Source organism: Onychomys torridus, chromosome 22 (genome assembly GCF_903995425.1).
Source record: "Onychomys torridus chromosome 22, mOncTor1.1, whole genome shotgun sequence".
In the NCBI taxonomy this organism is placed as follows: Eukaryota; Metazoa; Chordata; class Mammalia; order Rodentia; family Cricetidae; genus Onychomys; species Onychomys torridus.
In genome coordinates, this window is record NC_050464.1 from 18,003,556 (window position 1) to 18,013,866 (window position 10,311).

A 10,311-nucleotide genomic window follows, 5' to 3' on the forward strand; every position below is an offset into this window, starting at 1 on the left:
GTTCCTCCAACAAGCTCACACCTCCTAATAGTGCCATTCCCCATGGGCCTATGGGGGGCCATTTTTATTCAAACCACCACAGTTTGTAAGCTGGGGGGTGTAGCTCAATAATAGAGTGCTTGCCTACCAAGCTATGGGGTCAGTCTGCAGCATTCAGGGCAAAGGACAGGGGTGGTGAGGAAGGAGGGCTGAAGTTCTGTGCACCTGTCATCCTAGCATCGGGAAACAGGAGGATTACACATTTGAGACCAGTTTGGACTACATAGTAGATTTCTGCTTCAAGGTCCCAGAAAAGGGTGGAGCATGATAGAAAGAACACTCACCTAGCATGCACAAAGCCTCAGGCCTCTCAGCATTGCATAAAACTAGGCAGGTGGTATATGGTTGCAACCCCAGCCTTTAGGAGGTAGAGGCAGGGAGATCAGAAGTTCAAGGGCATCTTTGGCTACTTAGGGAGTTCAAGGCCAGCCTGGGCTTCATGAAGCTGTCTCAAAAACCACTTTAAAAAAAAGAAAGAAAAACATTGCTTTGTACTTATTAAAAATCGTAAGAGGAGAGATGGTTCAGAAGTGAGCACTGGCTGCTCTTCCAGAGGACCTGAGTTCAATTCCCAGCACCCCCCCCCACACACACACACACACAATGGTGGCTCACAACCATCTGTAGTGAGTATGCATGCAGGCAGAACACTGGATACACAATAAATCTTTTAAAAAAAAAAAACTCCTAAGAGGGCTGGGCAATGGTGGAGCACGCCTTTAATCCCAGCACTCCGGAGGCAGAGGCAGGCGGATCTCTGTGAGTTCGAGGCCAGTCTGGTCTACAGAGTGAGATCCAGGACAGGCTCCAAAACTACACAGAGACCTGTCTTGGGGAAAGAAAAAAAAAAAAAAAAAAAAAACTAAGAGGAACAGATGATCCAGCCAGTCGGTCTGGAAAAGCTAGGGTCTGATGTACACACTGCTTCAGCAGCAGCAAGAGACACGCTCGCTGGGGAAGATGGAGAGGCACCTCTTGGCTAGCTTCTTCCTCCTTTTACTCCCTTACATTGGCTGGTCAGCCGAGCTGAAGGGTAGGAAAGGGGGTGGGCAAGGGCAGGAACGAGAACGGAGGTGGAATAAGAGAAGAGAACTTTGAAGGCAAGAAACCTGAAGAAAGAGTAAAGAAAAACTACTCACAAGACTCAAACCACGTGCATCGCCTCTTCCCGCTTTCAGTCAAAAGCCGGCAGTTGATTGGGAGCTGGGAGCGGCTGCCTTGTTGCCTGGCAACCGACTGTCTTTCCTGCTTCTCTCGCAGGAGCTGCCCTGTAGTGATGTAAGAGGCACGTGGTGCATGTTGGGACCATGAGGTCTCTTCCTCCCCGGACCTTCGTGCTGCTTAGAGCGGCGGGCTGCCCTGGCCAGGGGTGGCTGGCACAAGTCCCAGCCTCAAGGCCCGTAACCGTGGCCGGGCCACTGTCCATGTGGACCCACCTGGACTTGGTGTGGTCTGGTAAGTCCCTGCTGCAGCCTTTGCGCCATCTAGGGCTTCTCTGCCAGCCAAGTTCAGCTGTGGGTGGGTCAGCAACAGTCCACATAGATGCCTTGATGGATGGCAAGCGTTGTGTGACTGGGTTTTGTAAGGAACACATCACAGCCGGGCGATGTGGCACACGCCTTTAATACCAGCACTCGGGAGGCAGAGATAGGCGGATCTCTGTGAGTTCGAGGCCAACCTGGTGTATAAAGTGAGTTCCAGGACAGGCTCCAAAGGCTACACAAGAAACTCTGCCTCAAAAACAAACAAACAAAAACACATCACAATAAAAAGACAGGATTCAAGGCCCAGGTGCTGGTGCCCGCCTTTAATCCCAGCACTTGGGAGACAGACAGCAGGATCAGAAGTTCAAGACCACATGGTATACCTGGGACCCTGTCAGGGAGGAGGGGGGATTTGAGCTGGGAGTGAGGACACATGCTTATGATCCCAGCTCTTGGAAGTGGAGGCAGGTCAAGAATTCAAGGGCAACTTCAGCTACATAGACAGTATGAGACCAGCCTAGGCTACATGAGACCTCATCTCCAAAAAATGGGGCTGGAGAGATGTCTTGACTATGTCCCATTGCAGGGGACCTAAATTTGGTTCCCAGCACCCAAGTCAAGGAGGCTCACAACCTCCCATCACTCTATATCCAGGGAACTGGACACCAGCTTTTGGATGTCTTCAGGTACTTGTACTCAAACACATTTATCTAAACACACACAAATAATAAAATCTTTTTAAGAGAGCAAGGAAAAACAAAAACAAACACAATAAAAAATCTTGTAGGCCTGGTGGTAAGGCCTATAATCTTAGCACTGGGGAGGCTGGCTAAGGCAAGAGGTTCTGAAGTTCAAGGCCAACTAGTAAAGCTATCTGGAAAAAAAAAGTGCTCACTTCGGCAGCACATATACTAAAATTGGAACGATACAGAGAAGATTAGCATGGCCCCTGCACAAGGATGACACGCAAATTCGTGAAGCGTTCCATATTTTTTAAGGAAAAAAAAAAAAAAACCACACAGGAGTCTTGATGGCAACCCCTTTTAATCCTAGCAAACAGAGGCAAAAGCAGGTCCCTGTGGGTTTTGAGGCTGGCCTGTTTTACATAGTGAGTTCCAGGACAGCCTATGTCTCAACTACCCACCCCCTTCAAAAAAACCACTATAGGATATGCTCTGGCCAACTATAGGATTTATATCTTAGCCTATAATTTCCTTTGCCCATTTTGTCTTTACTTCAACACAGACATTTGGGCATGGAGAGATGCCTCATCCACTGAGAGTAGTTGTTACTCCTGCAGAGGACCCAGGTTTGGTTCCTAGAACCAATATGACAGCTCACAACCACCTGGAACTCCAGTTCCAGGAGATCTGACATCGTCTTCTGGACTCCTGGGGTACCAGGCGCTCATATGGTGCATATAAATTCTTGCAGGCAAAATACTCATATACATTATAAGTAAATGAAAGTTGTTTTTTGTTTTGTTCTGTTTTAAAATGGTGCTCATGCTGGGCACGGTTGACACACACCTTTATTCCCAGCACTCATCAGGTAGAGGCAAGAGGATCTCTTCGAGTTCAAGGTCAAACTTGTCTACATAGCAAGTTTCAGGACAGCCAGGGTTATATATAGTAAGACTTTATCTCAAAAAGTAATAATTCAAAGTATTGTACTAAGAGGTGAAGAATTGCCTCAGCTGTTAAGAGCATGTGGCTGCTGTTACGAATTTGCACTCGGGGGACTGACTCCCCCAGCTGGCCGGGACCCACACATCAGGGAAAACATGCTGACATGCTGGGCAGATGCAGGAGCAGGCTGGTGGGTGACCCATGCCATCCCAGCATGGCGGAGGGGTGGTGCCAGACAGTCATTCATGACCCAGATGCTGCATCCGCTTGGAAATGGTTTATTATAATAGAGAGATGAAGAGAAAATAGGAAAGAGGAAGAGAAGAGGGGGGGGGTCGAGGGTGCACTCTTGAGGGAGAAAAAGCAGAAGAGAGAGAGGAAGGGTTTTCCTTAAAATGAGGTTTTTCCTTAAATTGTCAGGATGCAGCGTGGCTCCAAGGGGTCAGAATATTAACATTGATTTTCAAGGAGTAGTCAGAATATTAACAGCTGCTCTTGCAGCAGATTAGATTCCCAGCACCCACATGGCAGCTGTCTTTAGGTTCAGTCCCAGGGGGATCTCAGGCCCTTTCCTGACCTTCAAGAGCACCAGGCATGCAGGCATGTGTGTGTGACCATACATACATGTAGGCAAAAACCCACTTACATGTAAAGTAATAAAATAAACCTTTCAAATGCACTATACTGAAAGAAGAAAATTAAGAGGTAAAAAGTAAAAAATAAAATAAAATAAAAAAAGACTAGCCATCAACTGTTCCTGGTATTATAAAGTGCTTGGGATAAAACTAAATAGCTTAATAGAGTTTCCATGTTGTTTGTTTGTTTTGTTTTTTCGAGACAGGGTTTATCTGTGTAGCTTTGTGCCTTTCCTGGAACTCACTTGGTAGCCCAGGCTGGCCTCGAACTCACAGAGATCCGCCTGCCTCTGCCTCTGAGTGCTGGCATTAAAGGCGTGTGCCACCACTGCCCGGCGAGTTTCCATGTTTTGCAGGAAGAAATGAACACTAAAAGAGAAATCAGGGGCCTGGAGCGATGTCTCAGTGTTCACAAACACTGACTGCTCTTTCAGAAGACCTGGGTTCAGTTCCCAGCACCCACATGGTGGCTCACCACCATCTGTAACTCCAGTTCCAAGAGCTCCTATGCCCTCTTTTGACCTCTGTGGGCACCAGGCATGTATGTGGTTGTGCATAGACATACATCATATACATACATGCAAGCAAAATATTCAAAGTAAATCTAAAATAAATACATAAGTAGATGATTCATCAAATCCTGATGGTTACTGTGGAGGAGAGGAGAGTGCTGGGCATGGCGGCATTAGCTTGTAATGCCACAGCCAGGAAGGAGTCTGAGCCTGAATTCCAACCTAGTTGAGGAGATAGCATGAGAAAAATAGGTCTGATCCAGGAAGAGCTTGTCAGATGACTATGTAGGGAAGACTGAAGACATGGTGGGAGGGACCACACTTGACCTGGCTGCTTTGTTAAGCAAACCTTTTGCATATTTAAATCTGAACCTAGGCATGTGGTGCACACCTTTGATCTCAGCATTTGGGACACAGAAGCAGGAGGATCTTTGTGAGTTCCAGGTCAGCCAGGGCAATAGGGTGAGGCCCTGTCTTAAGAAATGAATAATATTTAACCCCTGCACTTGGGAGACAGAGGCAGGCAGTTCTCTGAGGCCAGCCTGGTCTACAGAATGAGTCTCAGGACAGCCAGGTCTACACGGAAAAGCCCTGTCTCAAAAATCCACGCTTTCGAATGTGTGTCTATGCACACATAATAAATTTGCTTTTAATGTATGTTAAAAATGACGGGGGGTGGGGGTGGGCTGGAGAGATGGCTCAGAGGTTAAGAGCGCCGACTGCTCTTCCAAAGGTCCTGAGTTCAATTCCCATGCACCCACATGGTGGCTCACAACCATCTGTAATGAGATCTGGCGCCCTCTTCTGTGAACATAATAAATAAGTAAATAAATTTTTTAAAAAAGTGAGGACAGATGAAAGAGTCTAGCGAGTCCTAGTCCATGTTTGAGGACTTGGGCTTTAGGTTTTGGAGGGGCCAGGGATAGAGAGCTATGTGTCATTAAGCAGTGTTGGGTCCAGTTGATCTTTGAGTTCTGCTTCTGCAAAGTGGCCTGAAGAAGTCCTTACTGCTTAAGGGGGACAAGCAAGTTCTCAGGAGGGCACCGCTCCGGCTTTAGGAGCCACCTCTCCGTGGTGAACCAGTGCCCCCTGGTGGTGAACAATGGCCTTGGACGCTCAGCTGCCTGGAGTCCAAGGTGGTTCCCAGTTTAGAGTAACTGGTGAGAGTGAGCTTTAGGCATCTTTCAGGGGTCTGGGACACTGTAAAAACTTGACAGTTAGATGCCTCAGTCCAGCCTCTGAGGGGAGTGATACAAACATCACCATGGGTGATTGACAGCTTACATGCAGAGGCAAAGAGGCAGCCAGAAGGAAGGCAATCAGAGGAGAAATGAAGAGATTTCCAGTTTTCAACCTGATTCTGTTCTTTTGTTTTTGTTTCTTTGTTTTGTTTTGTTTTTTAAGACAGAGCTTCTCTATGTAACCCTGGGTGTCCTGGCCTCAAACACAGAGATCCGCTTGCCTCTGCCTTCCAAGTGCTGGGATTAAAGACCTGTGCCACCACACTTGCTGCCTGCTTCTTCTTTTTTTTTTTTTTTGAATATACTTTGTGTGAGTGTGTGTGAGTGTGTGTGTGTGTGTGTGTGTGTGTGTGTGTGATATGTGTGTGAGTGAAGTCACTTGAGTGTCACAGCACCAGTGTGGAAGACAGAAGACAACTTTCAGGAGATGGTGGTTGCCGTCCTTTGTGGTGTGGGGTTGAACTCAGATCATCGGGTCCCAGGCCTATTGAGTACTTTGAACTGCTGAGCCATGTATCTCCCTGCCCTTGCCTAGCTGAGTTGTGAGTTGCAGAGCAGTCAGTACTTTGTAGCAACAGCAGTTTCTGAGGCTTGCTACACTATCCAAACATTTCCTTGGCTTGGTTACTTCCTGGAGTTTGGGTTTTCAGAAAGGGTCCTCTTGTTCCTGTACTGAAGGCTGGCCTCAAACTCAACTATGTAATCGAAGATGACCTTGAACTTCTGATCCTTCTGGCCTCTGTCTCCCAATTGTTAGGATTATAAATGTGGGTCACCACAGACTGGCCAACGGATAGGAATTTCATCCTCAAACTTCAGGCAACAGGAATCTGACTCTCCTACCTTGGTGTGAGCCCACGTTCAACAGAGTTTAACTTTTTCATAAACCAGAGGTGACATCCAAATCGAAGGCCCTCACACTGTGTGAGGAAGGCTTGCCCTTGACAAACATACACACATGAAAGCAAGGAGAGAAAAGGAAGTGAATCTACCCATTCACAATGGCTGTCACGCAAACACAGGATGAGGGACTTAGCCAAAAAGCTATGCAATGAAGGCCTCTGGGTAGAAATAAAGACTCAATAAAAAGCAATGTGCTGTGGGAAATGCAGGGGAAGGGAAGAAGGCCCTGTACATTAAGTCATGCTTCTGTGTTGGGGTATGCAATGGCTCAGAACAGGAGGCTGGAGGACACAGGAGTAGCTAATCTCTACATCTTTCAAACCGCTGTGTGTGACCGAAAGCTGCAAGTGTGTTTGATGCCTGTTCCCAGAAGATAAAACAAATTGGAACTGGGGAGTGGTGGCCTGCATACCTGTGACCCCAGTACACAGTGAAGCTAGCCTGAGCTACACTGGACCTTGTCTCAAAGAAACTAAAAATACAGGGTAGTGGTGGTGCATGCCTTTAATCCCAACCTGCAGAAGGCAGAGGTAGGCAAATCTCTGTGAGTTCAAGGCCAGCCTGGTCTACAAAGTGGGTTAGAGGACAGCCAGGATTGTTACACAGAGAAACCCTGTCTCAAAAAAACAAAAACTAGGGCCGGGGAGATGGCTCAGAGGTTAAAAGCACTGACTGCTCTTCCGGAAGTTCTGAGTTCAATTCCCAGCAACTGCATGGTGGCTCACAACCATGTGTAATGAGATCTGGCTCCCTCTTCTGTATACATAATAAATAAATTTAAAAAAAAAACTAAAAACTAAAAACAGCACTAAAGAGATGGCTCAGTGGTTAAGAACACTTGTTCTTACAGAATCTTACATACTGTGTGTGTGTGTGTGTGTGTGTGTGTGTGTGTGTGTGTGATATGTGTGTGAGTGAAGTCACTTGAGTGTCACAGCACCAGTGTGGAAGACAGAAGACAACTTTCAGGAGATGGTGGTTGCCGTCCTTCGTGGTGTGGGATTGAACTCAGGTCATCGGGTCCCAGGCCTATTGAGTACTTTGAACTGCTGAGCCATGTATCTCCCTGCCCTTGCCTAGTTGGGTTGTGAGTTGCAGAGCAGTCAGTACTTTGTAGCAACAGCAGTTTCTGAGGCTTGCTACACTATCCAAACATTTCCTTGGCTTGGTTACTTCCTGGAGTTTGGGTTTTCAGACAGGATAAAAACCTCCACTGGCACCAGGCATACACACCAGGCAGGCAAAACACACACCCCCAACACACACACAAAATAAATAAAACTAACATTTAGTTAGGATGACTAGGATAACTGTGGCTTATAATTTTTGGTGTCAGGCGGTTGTGGCACACGCCTTTAATCCCAGCACTCAGGAGGCAGAGCCAGGTTGATCTCTGTGAGTTCGAGGCCAGCCTGGTCTACAGAGCGAGACCCAGGATGGGCACCAAAACTACACAGAGAAACCCTGTCTCAAAACAAACAAACAAACAAAAAACAGCAACAACAAAACAGAATAAAGTACATCAGCTGCCCTGGTAAGAAAAACATTAAAATAAACAACTTCAATTTGGGGCTGGAAAGATGGCTTAGCAGTTAAGAGCACTGACTGCTCTTCCAGAGGACCCAGGTTCAATTCCCAGCACCCACATGGCATCTCACAACTGTCTGTAACTCCAAGATCTGATACCCTCACACAGACATACATGCACACAAAACATCAATGCACATAAAAAAAAAAAAAAGTTTTGGTTTTAGCCAATCACTGGGCAAGCTTTAGTGAAACATTTCACTATTAGGATAAGAATTTGTACTGTATCAAGCTGATGAAAGAAAATGCTGGCTGGGTGGTGGTGGCACTTGCCTTCTATCCCAGCACTCGGGAGGCAGAGCCAGGTGGATTTCTGTGAGTTCGAGGCCAGCCTGGGCTACAGAGCAAGATCCAGGACAGGCTCCAAAGCTACAGAGAAACCCTGTCTCAAAAAACAAACAAACAAACAAACAAACAAACAAAAAGAAAGAAAGAAAGAAAATGCTGGCCGTGCTCTCAGGAGGGGAGGCTAAAATCTTTTTAGACTATGGATTAGCCTATAGAAAAATGTCTGCCATAAATCAAACAGTGAAGGGGAAGATGAATAGGAATCTCACTTACACAACTTAAGTAAAACATAGCTCTCTGAACAGATGAAGATAGGTCTCTTCTTCCCAGAATCTAATCAATATTTATATGTATAATTCAGCTATCGGGGTTGGGGATTTAGCTCAGTAGTAGAGTGCTTGCCTAGCAAGCACAAGGCCCTGGGTTTGATCCCCAGCTGTAAAAAGAATAATAATAATTATTATTATTATTATTATTATTCAGATATCATTTGGCTTAAAAGGGCTTATTGGAAAATGTTATCATTTATACTATTTTCTACAGAGAAAATATTTTAATGTTTAAAATAACCCTGAACTTTTAAATTATAACCTGATTTTATGTTCAGGCTATCTGTGTATTATTTCTCCTGCAGTTGTACATAAATGTTTTTACATTAAAAAAAAAGACAAATACTATAGAATTGTATTACATGAAATATATAGAATATACAAATTCATAGACAGAAAGATTAGATGTTATCTCAAGACAGAGAAGAAAGGAATATAGAGCAATGATTTCCTAAGTACAGAATCTCTTGTTTTATGTAATGGAAAAAACCCATAAATGGGCAGTAGTATCAGGACATAATATCATAAATGTAATAAATCAATACAATTAATGTAATTGATCAATAACATAAAATAATTAAATGAATACTAGGAATGTAATCAATGAATACCACAAATGTAGTTAATATGAGTGTAATTAATGAATATCATGAGTGTAATTAAAAATATATTTAAAAAAAAAGAGTTGCCTACAGGCAACCTGAAAGAGGAATTTTTTCAGTCAAGGTTTCTCTTCCCAGATATGTCTAGGTTTGTGTCAAACAAACCAACCAGTATACTTACTGAGTCATCTCCCCAACCTCCCTCCTTTTGTTGGGTGGAACAGGGTCCCATGTAACCCAGGCTGTAGTGGAACTCAGTGGCAGCTAAAGGATGACCTTGCATTGTTCACCCCATCTCACCCCACCCCTGAAGGGAAAGGGGTTAAAATAATTGAAGGAGTAGGCTACGAGTTCCAAGCACAGACCCTACTCTCATTTTGCTATTTTGTTAACCACAATTTTTTTTTATTTTTTTTTATTTTTTTCTTTTTGGTTTTTCGAGACAGGGTTTCTCTGTGCAGTTTTGGAGCCTGTCCTGGAACTTGCTCTATAGACCAGGCTGGCCTCGAACTCACAGAGATCCGCCTGCCTCTGCCTCCCGAGTGCTGGGATTGAAGGCGTGCATCACCACCGCCCGGTGTGCCTTGATTTGTAATGCAATTTGGCCCCTCCTCAGCCTCAAGCGTCAGAACAGGCTGTCAGAAGGGCTGTTTTTGTTTTGGTTTCTTTTTGTTGTTTGTTTTTTCCAGACAGGGTTTATCTGTGTATCCTTGGCTGTCCTGGAATTCACTCTTGGAGACCAGGCTGGCCTTGAACTGTGATCCACCTGCCTCTGCCTCCCGAGTGCTACGATTAAAGGTGTGCACCGCTCAGTTTTTCCGTTTCGTTTAGAAGACAGGGTTCATGTCTCTCACGTAGCCCTAGCTACCCTGGAACTCTCTCTAGAGACCAGGCTGGCCTCGAACTCACAGAGATCCTCCTGCCTCTGCCTCCCGATTGCTGGCAATTAAAAGAGTGCGCCACAACGCCTACCCAAGCCGTATCTTTCAAACCAAGTCTCTCGCGCCTCGTTCGCCAGCGCCGCGGCGTTTTCCCCTTTTCACCCGGCGCGCCGCGTCGGGGA

The 10,311-nt window shown here is 45.6% G+C and overlaps 1 non-coding gene across 1 annotated transcript; it reads left to right on the forward strand.

Annotated features, from left to right (window-relative positions):
* The first annotated feature begins 2,410 nt into the window (after positions 1–2,410).
* On the forward strand, positions 2,411–2,517 carry LOC118572828. The gene has a single exon (XR_004943528.1). It is a non-coding gene; the product is annotated as a U6 spliceosomal RNA (small nuclear RNA).
* Positions 2,518–10,311: the final 7,794 nt, after the last annotated feature.